The sequence below is a fragment of the Vicugna pacos genome, chromosome 8, assembly GCF_048564905.1.
Source record: "Vicugna pacos chromosome 8, VicPac4, whole genome shotgun sequence".
Taxonomy (NCBI): Eukaryota; Metazoa; Chordata; class Mammalia; order Artiodactyla; family Camelidae; genus Vicugna; species Vicugna pacos.
Window position 1 is genome coordinate 77,938,507 of NC_132994.1, and position 15,782 is coordinate 77,954,288.

At 55.9% G+C, this 15,782-nt stretch overlaps 1 protein-coding gene across 3 annotated transcripts in view; it reads left to right on the forward strand.

Annotated features, from left to right (window-relative positions):
* Positions 1 to 15,782, forward strand: part of SMOC2 (SPARC related modular calcium binding 2) — a 139,374-nt gene that overhangs the window by 71,699 nt on the left and 51,893 nt on the right. The window lies entirely within an intron of this gene.

Sequence of the window (15,782 nt, forward strand, 5' to 3'; positions counted from 1 at the left end):
GGGTCGCTGCCGGTCGGGCGAGGGCTTTCACCCCGTTCATGGAAGCCGATGCTTTCTGCAGCTCGGGCTCACGCTCCCCGCTACCTTCACGGCGCGTCCGCGGCCTTTTCGAGTGCAGCTTTCTGCCAGTTCTTACTGGCACGCGGTGGTCCTTCCAGGCTTAGGCGTTTGGCCAAGGGGCGCTCAGGCCCGGCGCAGACGTTTCTAGGACTGGCCTCGAGGGAAGACCTGCCCCCTCAGGTCTTTGCTGCCGGTGCTGGTGGGTTTTCTTTCCAAGTGCATTCTTAATACAAATCCCAACGGTTTGCCACCGTTCCGGTGTCGGCGAGTCGCCCGATTGCCTCGTCACTGTCCTCCCCCGTCACTGCCCTCACGACGTCTCCTGATGGAAGTGCCCTGCTCTGGGTACCTTACCGGCTCCCTGGAAGCCCCAGGACAGACTGTAGGGGGGCCACTCAGATGCCCCGTGAGGCGTGGCCCCCGCAGGTGCAGCGGGAGGGGGGCCCAAGCCCCTCCACACGGGGCTCCGCACGGGGCTCCGACCCCGCCATGTGCCTTGTTGCTGTCCCACCCAGGGTCCCACCTGCCCCTTCTCCTTGGTGCCGCCCCGAGCCATGCCTCTGCTTTCTGGCTGCCTCCCCCGGGGCTGAGACGAGAAACAGCAAAACCCGAGGGTCTGACTCACGTGCTCACGCAGCAGGCACGTGACCCGCAGTGTGGGATCTGTAGCGTTTGCTTCCTCGAGGAGACCATTACGGGCACATTTTGCTACTGAGTGAAGATGTGAACCTGAGGGCCTCTCTCCTGATCTTTAGAAACGGGGTTAGTTTTGTTCCATCTTGTCACCGCATTTCCAAAACTCACTTGGTTTGCCTCTGCGCCGTAGTGCGTGGGGAATTGATTCAGACGCCGGCTGTTTCAGATTTTCAGGTGGACCTTGCGATCTTCCCATGGGGGAATCCATGTGGTGGGGCCTACATTTAACTCGAGAAAGAAATACAAAATTATCTTAAAAATGTCACTGGATATGTGCTTTTTTTTTTAAAAAAAAAAGCAAATTTAATTGTCAGTAGGAAGCTATTCAGGATTTGATAGAGTTCGTTCCGTGTGATCTCATAGAACAAGTGTGTTCGTGTTTCACCCGTCTCTTACTGTTACCAGGTTTTTAGGCCTTAAGTGACCTGTCGGTTCTAATTAACTAATAGAAGCAGTGCGGGCTTTCAGTATTTAGTGGGACTGAAAACAGTGTTTCAGGAAATTCCAGTTTACACAAGGTACCCTCCACTGTAATTTGATTCAGACCCGCCTAAACGAGGAGAACGCAGAAGGACGGTGCTGAGCTGGTTCGCAGACACGAGGCGCGGAACGCCCAGGTCTTGTCTCTGTGGTGTCCAGACGCTTGCTCTTTCTGAGCGTCCGAAGAAAGCTGGACCTGGTTGGTGTTTTAAGATGCTACACGCAGAATTTACTTCATTAAGTCTGGTGCTGTAACGGCAAACACTCAGGTTGTACGGAACGACCACCGCGGCCACTGAGATTTCAGCGTCAGGAGAGCTCCCTTTGTATTTATTTCACATGTTTAGAAGATACTCTTCTTTGGTAGGAGTAGGCACATTTATTTAACAAAAGGTAAATAATCTGTGGTTTGTTTGTTATTCTGTGCTTTTAAAAATTTACCTTGTTTTGGGTGCTCTTTCGTACTTCTTCACAGAAGAAACCAAACTGAGAATGTGTTGCTTTTTCCCCTGGTGTGTCTTCACGTCAGTTCACAGTGTTAACCCCAAGCCCCAGCGTTTGTACTAAAACAACGTGACATTACTTACGTCACCAGACACGGAGAACGTGGTTGCTGTGCGTGGCTCAGGATGCACGCGGATGTGCGCAAATAGCTCGAGAGCGTAAGTGATGGCGGTTTTTTTTTTAAAGTTTTTCGGGAGGCAGTTAGATTTACTTATTTGGGGTTGAACCCAGGACCTCAAGCTAAGCCTGCGCTCGACCATTTGAGCTGCACCCTCCCCGCAAGTGACAGTAGTTCTAAGAAGTGACCCTCTTGCAAAGGAGAACAAAGTACTCTGAGTCTGAAATCTACACGCGACAGGCACTCAGTAAATGCGCGTTTGCTTCCGTGCCCCGTGGCCACTTTGATGATGCCGTTGCTGTTTCATCTAAGACAAACGCAATGAAGCCAAAAACAAACAGACACGGATAAGTGAAACAGAGACCTAAGTGTCCTGAGGGTTTCCTGTTGGACTTCTGTTAACTGAAATCCAGCACAAATATAGATAAAGCATGCTTCTGCTGGCTCGTTAACCAGAAAAAGCATCACTGTCATTACGTGGCTGGACACTCATTGAATGAGTAAAACCTGAGACTACATTGTACCTACATATGCACCGCTCAGGCTTTTCTATCAGTATATAATTGAGTCAGTTTATTTCTCTATGGTCTTGAATGACAGTTCAACTATTATGTTCAATTTTTTCATTCTATTCATAGAAGTTACAAAGATTAATTACAAAATTTTATCAGGGAAGAAGTTTTGTGGCAGTGTTTTTTAATTATATGAAGTTAATTTATACGTGTTTGTTAAGTGAATGCTCTTTCGCTGTGGCGCGTTAGTGTCCAGGTTTCTTCCTGATTTGCTTTGAACCAGAAGAGACTGTGGGTGTTCTGCCAGTTGGGAGGGCAGCGATAAAGACCAAAGGCTCTGGCGTTTCCCGCGCTTGGTCCCAGCTGCGTGCGTTCCTCCCAGGGGTGCACGGCTGCCCCGTCCTCCGTGACCCTCTTGTCAGGCCAGTGGGGCTGGCGCGGTCCTTTCCGCCAGTTCGTGGGGGAGGGAAGGGTTGCGGCCTGGCCCAGGTGACACGTGTGGGACCCCGAGGCGAGGACTGGAATCCGCCTGAGCCACCCGAGACAGGCTCGCGGCTGCTCTACGTCCAGCAGAGAGAGGGCGGCTCCTCCGCCCGCGGTGCTGCTCCAGCGCCACTGGGACGCGGGGGTCCCGGTGTCACTGTGTGTGCCCAGCAGCACACATGGGGCCCCTGTTAAAAGGCACGTGCACTGCACCCAGAGTGGGCAGCAGTCAGACCTTTAGTTCAAGCCCTTTATCACACCGAGTGGACGGGGCCAGGAAAGCTGGGGTGGGGACAGAAGGGGCGTTTCCCACAGTGGCCTGCTGCCGAACACCGGGTTCGGACGCTCCTTACAACCACGTCGTCCAGCCTGATGGCCTCTCCCGCCTCCTGTCGCGTTTCGTCCACGAGAATTCCTGCCCCGTCCTCGGGCTGTTCCCAGAGCAGACCTGGTCCCGCCTTACCCGCATGCTCATCGCCCTGCCTTACCCGCATGCTCACGTCCTCTCCCTGCTCCTGGATGGGCGCACCTTGCTTTTTAACTATCCTCAATTCTCGGTCACCCCCGGGCTCCTTAGACCCCAGCTCGCGGTGCACAGAGGCCCCCTCTAGGCTGACCCCCGACACCCTGCCTCTGCGCACACGCCCAGCCCTCCTCATCTGTCCTCTCCTGCCTGTTTTACACTTTGTTTCCTTCATTGATCTGGCCAGATTTTGCTATTTATTTATACATTTAACGGAGGGTCTGGGGATTGAACCCCGGACCTTTCACGTGTTGAGCAGGGGCCCCACCACTGAGCTGTACCCCCCGCACTGTTTTGCACGTTTAGACCTGCCCTTGTGACTGATCCCACATGCAGAGCCCGGACGGGGACCCCAAACCCCCGGGACGGGGTTGAGTGGAGGCTGGCGGCATTCCAATGAGGTGTCTGTCACCTCTGGAGACGGGACAGAGGCCCCGTGCAGCCTGTTTCTTCTGCTCACTCCTCACGAGCCATGTTACGTCCCACCCAGCAGCAACTGGAGGCCAGCGTGGGGGTGACCGCGTGTCTGCGGGGCCAGGCCCTGGTGCCCAGGCTCCTGGTCAGACACAGGTGATTCTGTGGCGGTGTTTTGTGGACGAGGGTGACATTTAGATCAGCTGACTTCAGGAGAAGGAGGGTCCCCCACCTGCGGCAGGCTCTCCTGGCAGGACTGAGGGGACCCTTGGCAGCGTGGGGCCTGCCCAGGGCGGGGCGGCCTCTGCTGATCTTCTTGAGCAGGAGGGAACCGAGGGCGCTCTGCTTCTCACAGTTCATTTTAACACATGGCTTCTTGGCGGAGTGGGGCTTCCTGCCCCGTGTGGACGCCCCAGTGCGCCGGGGCCCGCGGCGCTTTGAGGAGACACAGGCGGTGCTGACGGCACGCAGCGTGGGCCCTGCATGGGCATCTCTGCCCAGCTCTAGGGAGGGGGCGCAGCCTGGCTTTTCTTCGTGTCCTGCCGCACGTCCCGATGGCTGCCTCTGCGAATGCAGCTCTGACTGTCCCTTTGAAGCACCCCCGCTGGGAGCGCCCTTGCTGACTGCAGCCTTGGTGCAGGGGAACCTTCATCCGCTCGGCCTCAGGAGCCCGCGGTCCGGCATGGCTGTGGCGTGTCCTCCCCGCCCCGCTCAGCGCACTGTCCCCGCTGGGGCGCGGCCCGCCTGGCCGGGGGGCACCTGTGGCTTCAGGCAGGCACGCGGCTTCCCAGAGGCAGAGAGGGATTTAGTGCAGGCCCGAGGTTGGCGAGGGGGCTGTCGGCTTTCGCTCTCTGCCTGCGGCTCTTCTGAAAGCTGGGCTCGGGCCAGGGAGGCGACCCCTCAAAGCCCTGCAGAGGCGAGCGCCCTGAGCTCCAGGGCAGCGCGTCCAGCCGCAGGCCAGGCTGCACACAGGCCGCTCTGCTGGCTCTGATGTGTGAGCCCCTGGTTTTAGTGATCTTTTCATCTGCTGTCGTTTTCAGTTTCGCATGTGAGCTGGAGGACACAGAGGCCCCAGTTTTGCTGAGTCTGAGACCCTCCTCCCACTTGGGAGAAAATACTCCTTCCTCCCTAAGCCATTAAAAATGGCTCTGGTTTACATCCAAGGATGTTCTGTGTCTCGGATGCGCCGCAGTCTCATGGGCCCCCTCGGTGGAAACATCTTCCTGCTTTATTCAGGGTTGATAATTTTTGTTTTATTGCGCACATTAGAGTTACTGCCAAATGATGATTATCTTTTGATTCTGCTTTAAATCTTGGTAAATTGCATCCCCTGGGAGCAAATAACACAGTCTATTTTCTTTCTTCACGTCTAAGTTTAAAACACGACTTCCCCAGGCCCCTTTCTGTTGCACCACAAAACATCAAGATACCAGCTAGATTCTTAGCTTATGAAGTGCTTGTCATTTGAAAAGGTTAAAATATTGAAATAGATCAAATAGCTCCTTTTAAATGTGAACTGTAAAGGTGTATTATTTACAAATATTGATTTATCTAAAAATGTACATGACAATTTATCCAAGTTTCCTAGTTAAAAAAGGGAGATTTCAGTATTCAGACTCTGGTTAAAGAATCAAGATGCAACGTTTCAACAGACAAACAGCGATGGAAGCAAGCAAATCATAGACAAGCTGGTCGAAGATACACACCAGCAGTGGATGCACACAGGCCTTCGGACGCTCCCTGCGTGAAAACTCAGGGGCGCTCGCCTTGCTTTAGCCTCTCAGGATGCGTGAGGTTTAATCCGCCGTGGGATTAGCGAGGCCTGATGCTAAGCCGTGCGCTCTATAGAAGTGTAGCTGTGGTTCACAGGAGACTCGCAGCGCACCGGGCAGGGGGCCGAGTGCTCCCGTGCACGGCAGAGCCGAGCCCTTCCTGTGCTGTGGACAAGCACACTTCTCAGAATCGCGAAGTGGCCGAGCTGGGGTGTAGCTGACACCTGTGGTTCCAGACGCCCTGCTGCCCCGCTGCGGGCCCGACACGTGTCCACTTCTGGAGCCGCGGACCTCGCGTGGCGGTTGGTCCAGGTTTGCTGGGGCGTCTGTCTCTCCTGCTGACGGCGGGTGGGGAAGCCCGCCTCGCCAGGAACGCACCTACTGAGAGCTCTGGGCGGTGCTGCCCGTTCCCCCTGGTGCGCTGTCCTCCAGGAAGGGAGGCCGGCTCCAGAAGGGACGTGATGGGGGCGACATCAGGCAGAAGCAGCCTCGGGCAGGTGGCCTGGCCGCAGGTGTGAGGCCTGCGGAAGCAGCAGCGTCTCTGGTCCGTGCTATGTGGGAGGGCGCGCAGGGGACAAGGGGAGGCAGTGGTGGCCGGGGCGGCGGGGGAGGGTGCATGCACTGAGCACAGTGAACAGAGCTGCTCTGGGCCCACCTCCGTTCCCCCAGTGCCGGAGGCCAGGGCAGCCTTTGTCCTAACACGAGTCACCCTTGCTGCGGCTTGGAGCCCCCGGGCCTCCGGGAAGCGCGGAGGGTGGTCAGGGAGCGGGGCTGAGCTGGGTCCCCGCACGCGCCCCTGCCGGCCCAGCCCACCTCTCTAAGTGCCCGTCTTTGCAGGGGTGGCGATGAGACCGACCTCACGGGAGTTGGAGCCTGTCCACGGAAGCCCGGGCCAGCTGGGGGCATCGGTGTCCGGTCGGTAAACGGGAGTGGGTTAGCTTCCACCCGTTCCCGTGCGAGGTCAGGCCTGGGCTTTGCAAAAACAAGAGGACGTTTCCTGTGAATCTCGTGTGTGTGTGTGCACGTGTGTGTCTGTGTCTCTGTGTGTGTCTGTGTGTGCATGCGTGTGTGTTCACTACGAGGCCTACCAGACACCCGCTTTGGAGAATTCAGGTGCTAGAGACTGTGGGCTGGGGCCGAGGAAGGCCTGCCGGTCGCGGTGAAGGTCACAGCCACCTCCCGTCGCGGTCTGGTTGGCGGCACGAGCTGAATGCCGAGTCTCTTGCTGTCAGACGTAGGAGCAGAAGCTGAGAGAACAGAGCGCTCTGGAGTGTCGGGCGGGTCAGAGACTAAGTCAGAGCTGAGGACGGCTCATAGACGACGGAGGGTCTCTTTGGAAAAGACTCGCACAGTTAAACCTAAACCAGAACTCCTGCCTCCGCCCGCGAGGGCAGCGGGAGGGCGGTCCGCGATGGCCATCTCGTCTGAGCAAGTGCTGTCTCGTCATCCTCGCCGTCCACACTGGGCCAGCATCACACGTGCCTGGTTATAATGACCTGCCGGACTTGACTGTGCGGCCGGCGAGTTTAGAAAATGTTAATCCACTTGCTAAGAATTCTCGTCCAGTCCCGGGAGTGGTGTGCTTGCATGTGCCCAAGTGTCCGTGTGCAAAGACACGTGTGTTGATTGCTTTTACCTGAAAAGTGCCGTCGTGTTTTTAAGAAGATGCAGCCTTCTCCCTTACCTTTGCTCGTCGTTATGGTCCTCATCTCTCCTCTAACTTGCCTGCATCCTGCGCTCTGTCGCGGGTGAGCCCTGGCACCGGGCGGATGTGGGCCTCTGTGTTTGCCTGGGAGCTGCATTGCTGGCTGAAACCCGGGTACCCCAGGCTGCTGCCTTTCAGAAACAGCAGCGGCCGGAAGTCGCTTAAAAAGATCTCATCTAAGTTACACATTTAATGAAGTATCTGCATCAAAACACAGAATATTCAAACCATGTTCAAGTTCTGTGTGCTGAGACATGGAAGAAGATACTGTTTTCTTGAGCTACTTACCTTGATAACTGAAGACAAGAAGAGTCTGCACCCGCCTGTCCTGCCCCAGGTCTGTGAAAACTGGGCAAGCATCTCCTAAACTTCAGTTGATTTGCATGTTGATCATTGGTGCATAAGTTTGAAAATTATGTGCCACGGTTTATCAGGAGGGCTGGTGTAAATGTTAGAAGAAATGCACCCTCAGGTCCGTGTCATGACAGGACGGTGAGGTGGTCACCACTTTGCTCAGGTGACCATCCCGGGTGAGCCCTGGTGCTCCTGGCTGTGCTGGGACCCAAGCACCATCTCTCCGTGGCTCTCCGGCCTTGGTCTGTGGATCCAGTTCAGGAGGGGACAGATCACACGGAGGGACAGACCCCTCCTGACAGCCCCGCCTGGACCTGGACCTGCTGCCGCCAAGTCCTCTCTCGTCCACGCCGCTGCGGGATGCTGGTCCCTCTGCTCCGCCCTCCCTGGCTGTGCGGGGACGGCTGGAGACTCGGTGGGCCAGGGGCTGACTGGGCTGTGTCTGGCTTTAGGACAATAGCGAATATGATCGGGCTTTGCTGCGTGATGGCCCTGTGTTAGGTCTCACTGGCTAGCTTCTCTGTCCTCGCGCGTCATTTGCGTGGCCTCACACCCACGTGTGGGTGAGTGTGTGTTCGTGCTGCTCACAGACGTGCCCGCCTTTTGCGGGGACTGGTTGTGAGCTGTGCCCTGTGCCCAGCTTGACACTCATGCCCTGGGGCAGGGCTGCCTTTGCTGGCTGATCCTTGCGCCTCCCCCAGGGCACTGGGCTGCCGGTTAAAACCACACAGACGCCTTGCGTCACCAGACCTGCAGCCCTTATTAAAGTGCGTGTTCCTGGTTTTGCCCTCGATCAGGACATCGGAAACTCCCCGTGGGGCCTCTGCCCTGGAAGCGACTTCTCTGGTGATTTTTGTTTACGTGAGAATTTGAGTCCTGCTTCCAACATGTGTTAATTGTTGTCCACAAGGTTTTGGACATCTTTAAGTTCCTTCTGGTCATTACATGTTTATGTAAAACAAAGCACTAAGTTTCTTGAAGGCATTTGAGTATCAGACCAAGGCCACAAAAATACTGGTCTCCCTCAGTGCCACCTTCCCCTTCACACCCTCTGCTCAGCCCTCCAGGACATCCTGGGGTTCTGCACCGACATGTGTCCCCGCCGCCCACTCCCCACCGTGGCACCAGGCTTGCCTGTGTCACTACTGCAGATTCTGGGGTCTCCAGGCCTCCCTGCCTGTGCTTCTGCCTCCGTCCTTCCTCCCACTGCAGCTTCCTTAACGTCGATCCTTAGGAAGCAAAGCCACCTCTCTGAGCAGAGCTCTCCAGTGGTTTCCCAGGGCATCTCATAAGGCCCAGGTCCCTTCCACGGCCCCTGGTGGCCCCAGGCTGGCCGCCCCCACCCTTGCTGCCTCTCAGCCACCCCTGCACACCCACACTCCACACTCTGTATTCTCAAAAGCGCTCTACTGAATAGGATCCACTGTCTTTACTCCATTGCACACTCCTGCCTCCTTTGTCAAAGAGTAATTGACAAGAAGTTTGTGGGTTCGCTTCTGGGCCCTCTGTTCTGCTCCACTGGTCCATGTGTCTGTTTCTGTACCAGTGCCGTGCTGTCTTGGTGACTTGTTGTCTGAAGTCTGGGAGGGTTATTCCTCCAGCTTCATTCTTTTTTTTTTTTCAGTGTTTCTTTAGCAATTCTGGGTCTTTTGTGATTCCATATAAATTTTAGGGGTATTTGTTCTAGTTCTGTGCAAAGTATCCCGGGTAGTTTGGTAGGGGCCACATTAAACCTGCAGACTGCCTGGGGCAGTGTGGCCGTCTTAACAATACTAACTCACCCGTTTGAAGTGGACAGTTCAGAAGTTTCCGCAGAGTCACAGACTTAGAGCACGGTCATCGCTCCATGACCTCATTTGACCCAAAGCCCACAGTCACTGGCAGCCGTTCCCTGCGGACAGCCCAGCCCTGGGAACCAGGAATCGGCCTCAGTCCCTGTCGACGGGCTTGCTCTGTCGCTTCAGACACGTGGGGTCTGACAGCGCGCGGACCTGGGCGACTGGCTTCTTTCACTGAGGGCGACGTTTACCAGGATCGCCCGGGTAGCGGTGTGTGTCAGGGCCTCATCCCTTCCTGTGCCTCCGTGACGTTCCGTCGTGCGCACGGGCTACGTGTGAGTCACCTCTTCATCGGCTGACGGACGTCTGGGTGGCCTCACCTCTCAGAGCAGGAATCGGCCGCTGCGCGCCTTCCCGTGCAGGGCTCCTTGTGCGCACACGCTCTCACGCCCCCTGGGTAGCACTGCAGGGTCACACGGTGACTCTGCGTTGAACATTCTTCGGGCTGACAAACAGTTTTCCGAAACAGACGTTCCGTTTTGCAGCCTCACCGGCGACGTGTGAGGCGCTGATTCCTCCACGTCCTCGCCGGACTTGCCACCTTCCCCGTTTGGACGGCGGTCGTCCCAGTGGGCGCGCCGTGGCGGTGCGCTGTGGCTGTGCCTGCGTCTCCCTGACGACTGAGGGCGCCGGGAGCCCGTTCGTGTGCTCGCTGGTCCTCTGTGCGTCCTTTGGAGACGCATCTGCTCAAAACCTGTGCACGTCTTGTCGTGTGGCTGTTTGCCTGTTCGTTAACGCAGCTGGTGGACTTCTCTCTGTGTTCTAGACGCAGGTCCCTCACCAGCCATGGGACCTGCGAGCATTTTGTCCCGTTCTATGGATTATCTTTTGCTCGTGATGCCCTTTGAATCACAGGGTTTTAGTTTTGATGGAGTCCAGTTTGTCTTTCTTTTGTCACCCGTGCTTTTGGTGCCGTATCTTAGAAACTATTGCCCAACCAAGGTCCCCTTTGTCACCCAGAGTTGAGACCCCTTTCAGGGAAGCCAGGGAGCTGGCCGCTGCTGCCACTACCAGAGCCTCACATGGAGGTCTTCGTGCCCCCAGCAGGTTATTGCTTTGCAAAAATATGCTTTTTATACCTTTTCCTCCATGGGTTAACCTGAACTTTGAGAGTGGAATTTGGAGGTAATCTTGCTGGAAAAGTTCTTCCCTCCACCTTGAACTTTTTTCTCCAAGCTGATGAAACTGACTAAAAGTTACATCGACAGCAAGTCTGAATGAGGAAAGAATATGAGATAATGAAAAAGAAAAAATATAAAATTTGCAGGGGATCTGCTCGTCCCACCACTATTCCTCATGTGATGTCCGTGTCTAGATTCATTTTTTTGTTTTGCACGTGGATGTCCTGTTGTTCCAGCACCACCTGTTGAAAAGATTATCCTTATGCCATTGAAGCATCTTTGCTCCTTTGACAAAGATCAGTTACTGTGTTTGTGTGGGTCTATTCATGGCTCTGAAACAGTGGAAAGACTTAAAAATATTCAGAACTGGCTGTGGGCGAGTCAACAACTGAGAGTAGAATTAACAGTGACCAGAAATAATGTCTCGAAAGCAAGGAAATGAGAGATCAGATATTGTACAGGGAGATACTGAAGAGATGCAAGTTCTTGGCTGAATCTCTCCAGGAGCAACCAGAGGAATCTTGACACAGCTGCCAGTGTGGGTCTCGGGCACCCCTCCCCGTTCTGCACGACTCACGTCCTTGCTGTGGACGTTCAGTCTCAGCCAGAAGGAAGCCAGTCTCCCGCCATGTCCGGGTTCTCCACGGGTCATGTTGCTGCTCCTTTGGGAAGCGCCCCTCTTTGAACAGAGGCACTGAAGGCAGTCCTGGGAGAGAAGAGCTTAAAACAACATCTGTTTCCGACCAGATGGCTGGGACATCGACAAACCTGCGGGAAAGGCTCGTGTGACTTGGGAGATAATTTGAGAAAACTGAGAACTGGGGAGATTCCAAGATAACGTGATTTTAATGACTAAGAAGTGTATTGTAGGTACTCTGTCGTGGATGGAGAGTGGAAGGCTGTTACAATTGGTGGGAACGTTTCTGATCCTTCTTTGGAACGATTTCTGCTTTATTTGCTTTTTTGCAGTGTTATTTTTGGACATTTTTTTCTCCTTTCCGCTTTTCATTCCTTCATCTTTTCCAAGGGCACATCACTTGCAGCGAAGTTCATGACTGATTAAGTGATGACTGATGAGGTACCCAGGCATTGTCTCCGACAGGGGAAGCGCAGAGGCCCAGGCAGCCCTTTGTCGAGGCCGTGGTGGGAAGCACAGCCTCTGCAAAAACTCAGCTCTCTTGTCGCTCCCGACGTGGGCTGCGTGGTGAGAACCTGAGCATCAGCCCTGCCGGGGTGCAAAGATGACACGTGCTTATAGTAGGAAATATTAACAACCAGTGAAAGTAACATACAATTCCCTGTGAACTGACAATCTGGAGAGACTTCTGGCGCCTGTGCTGGTGGGCGTGGCGTGCCCTGCTGCGCCCCGCCATGCACACGGCCTCTCCTCCTGCACTTGGCAGAGGGCTGTAAGTGGGTCCCGTGTTACCCGAGATTATTCTCCGGCAGCACGTCTCAAAAGTGTGTCCCACACACCCACTCGGGTCACTGGGAAAAAGCGGCCTCCTGGGCACGCCGGGTCCTGTCCTTGGATGAGCTCCCTGGGGTAGTGCGGGGGCCCGGCTGAAGGAAGTGCGTGTTTCTGAAGCTTCTGTTGGACCCATCAGCACAGCCTTTGGCCCATCTGTTCATTTGTTAAGCATTACATTCACCCGTTATCGCCCCCATCCCCCCCGGCAGAGCAGAGGCTTTGAGACCTTGGTGTGTGCTGGGGTCACCTGGCAACCTTGTTAAACTGCAGCATCTGCACGGGGTGGGGGGCGGGGGCAGGAGTCTGCGCTTCTGACGCCCCCCCCAGTCGGTAGGCCCTCTGATGGGCTCTGTGGCCAGGCCCAGGCCGGGGAGGCAGGAGGGAGTCATTTCCTTTGGGTTGCAAGCGCCTGCATCACAACTGAAAGATAATCCATGTAGAGAAGAGAGTGTGCTGACTGTCGGCTGCGTGTCCCGGCTTCTGGCTCAGGGGCCTTCAAGGCCCACCCGAGTCACCAAGACCCCAGCCCCTGCCTCATCTGCTTCCCCTCCTTCTCAGGCAGCCCCTCCCCACCGGTGGGGCGTGGCACTCCGGGCTTTCTCACCTGCCGTGCTGGCAACCCAGTGGGTGAAAGTCCCAGGAGTTATTTTCAGCAGACCATCTTAGGTCACTCGTCCACCCTTGGACCAGTCACGGGCCAGAGGGATGGGATATGCTCCCTGGCCACGCCAGGGTCACACACCCTTCCTGGAGTCAGGGGGTGGATGGATGCCGGCCTCACGCCCACCACAAGGGCTGACCGTTGTGGGGAGAGGCTCCTTGGCCCTGGGAGACGAGGGAAAGATACCCAACTCAGCCATCGCCATTGTCCCTGCAACCCCCCCTCTGTGGACACGGTCTCTGGGGCTGAATGCCCTAGTTCGGGGGTGACCCGTGTGCCTGGCACCAGCACAGCTAAGGAGGATGCTGGGGGCTGCCTGGTGCTGAGGGCGCTCACGGCGGCTGGTGGGGGAACGAAGGGTGCTGGGTCCTAATTCTACCGCGATGGCCGCAAGGCCTCCGAGAATCACTGACGTCTGCCGCCCTGGTTTCCGGGAGCTGGCTGTCATCTCTTCCTGGTTTTGGGAGTTGAAGACCTTTCAGTGCAGGCCCCTCCTCCGAGAGTGAAATAAGGCCTGCGGGACGGCATACTCTCCGTGACCTGGTCGCCTGGTCCTTTCTCCTCGTCCTGCGCCCGCGGGAGGCGGGGTGGGGGCTCCTGGGGCCCCGTGTGCGGGGACGGGAGTGCGTCTTGCTGTGTCTAATGCCCCCTGTGACGGGGCAGCAGCGGGAGAGGCTCCCTGGGGGGGGCGCCCCTTGGTGAGACGCGCCGAGGCCGGTGCGGTGATGGGGGTGCTGGGGGTGTCTAGGAAGCATCGTGGAGAACGAGGGTCCATGTAGAGGAAAAGGAAAGACTGGAGTACGGACGCTTGGATTTGGGTTTTCGAGAGTGATGTTGGTGAGGCTGCCGTTGACAGAATCCTCTGGAAGCTGCAGAGAGAGGTTAGGACGGGAAGAGGGTGTGACTGGGGGCTCTGAGGCCCTTCTGGGGTGGCTGTCATTGCCGGGGCTCACGCGCTGGGTCACCCCCTCTCCCGGGGCCTGGGACTCACGTTCTGGCTGGAAACGGCTCAGGGCTACGGTCACTCAGGTCTTTGCCGTGAGAGTAAATATGGGAAGAAATAAATTAGGATGGAGACCGTGGTCACTATTTTCTTTCCAAAGAAACTAGATCCATGAATCCCCTGCAGGTCTTTATGTTGTGGAAATACAAGCTTGACTGTGGGCCTCCCGCATTCCCGGTTTACCGTCCTGCGGGCGTTCCCGGGTGGGGCTGGTGCCCGTCCTAGGTGGCGGGAGGCGGGGGCGCCCCGGGGCTCCTGTGCTTTCCTCGCTCTGCCGTCCTGAGTGAGACGCAAGCTTTCAGAGCCCCTGGTTCCTCACCTGAGAAACACACCTGCTAACATGTGTGCATACGCCTCGCTCTGCTGTTGCCAGGATTAAAGGACAAAGCGCAGGAGGCTGGGCTCCATGTCCGCAGTGCCCTTGAAAACTACGGCAACAATCCCCGATTAAGAAGCTAATTCAAAAACCTTCCTTGGAGTTAATCAGTCATAAACATGTGTTGCTTATGGGCAAAGTCGTGGCACCATCGGTCCCACTTCGATTTCTCGCAGGAAGTGAACACGTGAATAATTACACCCCCGTAAATCTGTGCGTCTCAAGGGCCTCCCCACCCGCTGCCATTTCCACAAAATCCGATTCTAAGGGGGCAGCTCTTCGTTCTGTGTTTTCTCTTCTTTGACCGTCTGTGCTGTGCAGTTAGGGAGAAACCCACCGCCAGTTCCGTGAGCGACGAAGACGATGTGTGTAGAAGTGAAGTCTCCGGCTCTGAGATGCCGGAGCAGGACTCTGGGGCAGGTGGCCCTGCGCTCACGTCCCTGACGGCCTCGCCTGCGCACGGGGTTTGTCTTCTCGGGCTCAGTCACCGGCTTTGTGAAAAGACAGCAGTGACCCCACCTCACAGAAGTAACGCGTGATTAAGTGCGTTAACCCGTGAAAGGCGTGTGGTCCCAAGTGGCTGCTGACCGTGCGTTGTACTGACCAGTCTCCGGCCCCTGCTGTGTGTGTGTGAAACCCACATGCTTCTTACAAGCGGGTCCTACTTGACAGACTGTTTATTGTTTTACCCTGGAACATTCTTACACGTGAGGTCCTCTGTGCGCCTCACGGCGCTTCACCCGCCGCTGCGCTCTACGGAGCCGGCGAGCGCTTAGCAGCCGCCAGTGAGGGAACGTCTGACCACAGAGCAGCGGTGTGTCTGCAGGAAAAACGCTTCGTTTTATGAATCCTGATAATATTTTTAAAATGTTTTAAAACAAGCAGAAGGAGGTACAGGGTACTGACAAGGTTCATGACGTGCACACCTGGGGGCTCCAGGGGTGACTGGGGGCCCGGGACCCACAGAAACAGTGGTCACACCTTTAATTTGGCACCGGGCAGTCACCGCTGAGTTACCTGTCCATTTCATGTGGGTTCACTGACGTCCGCAGGGCTGGTCACTGCATATCTCGAGTGTCTGGTGGCCTCAGATTAAGCCCTCATTATCCCTTGTAAGTACTGAAGACAGCCTTGAACCGGTCCTGGGTCTGAAAGCTTACCACCAGGACCTTTAAAGCACAGATATGATCCAGGTGCTCTTAAAAACCCTTACGAGGCTCTCCACTGCTTGTGGAAGTTCCTTTGCAGGCTCCAGAGCCCCCGATCTGGCCCCCGCTGTCCTGCAGTCCACCCACCATGGACTGTCCCTCTGCAGCCCAGCTTCCTTGTGCAAAGCCAGCCCCCTCGTGCGGTGTTTGCTGAGCACAGGTGAACGTGCACGTGAAGGGCAAGGTTCACGTGCTAATGAGGGCATGGGGCAAACTGCCCCAGGAGAAGCTAGGTGCTTGGTGCTGTAACCAGGGATGTTTTGGGAGGGATTTCTGAAAATACTGTAAGGAGATGCAAAGAAAATAGAAGATGTAGTTTTGCTCCTGGAAGCTTACACCCAAATGACTGTTGTATCTGACAGTGACCGCTTCATAACAAATAGCCCCAGGTTGTCAGTAGTGATCAGAGACAAGCGTTCACTTCTCAGGCATCTACTGAGCTTGGCAGGGTTCTGCTGGGAGGCTCCACCTTGCTCGTGGGCC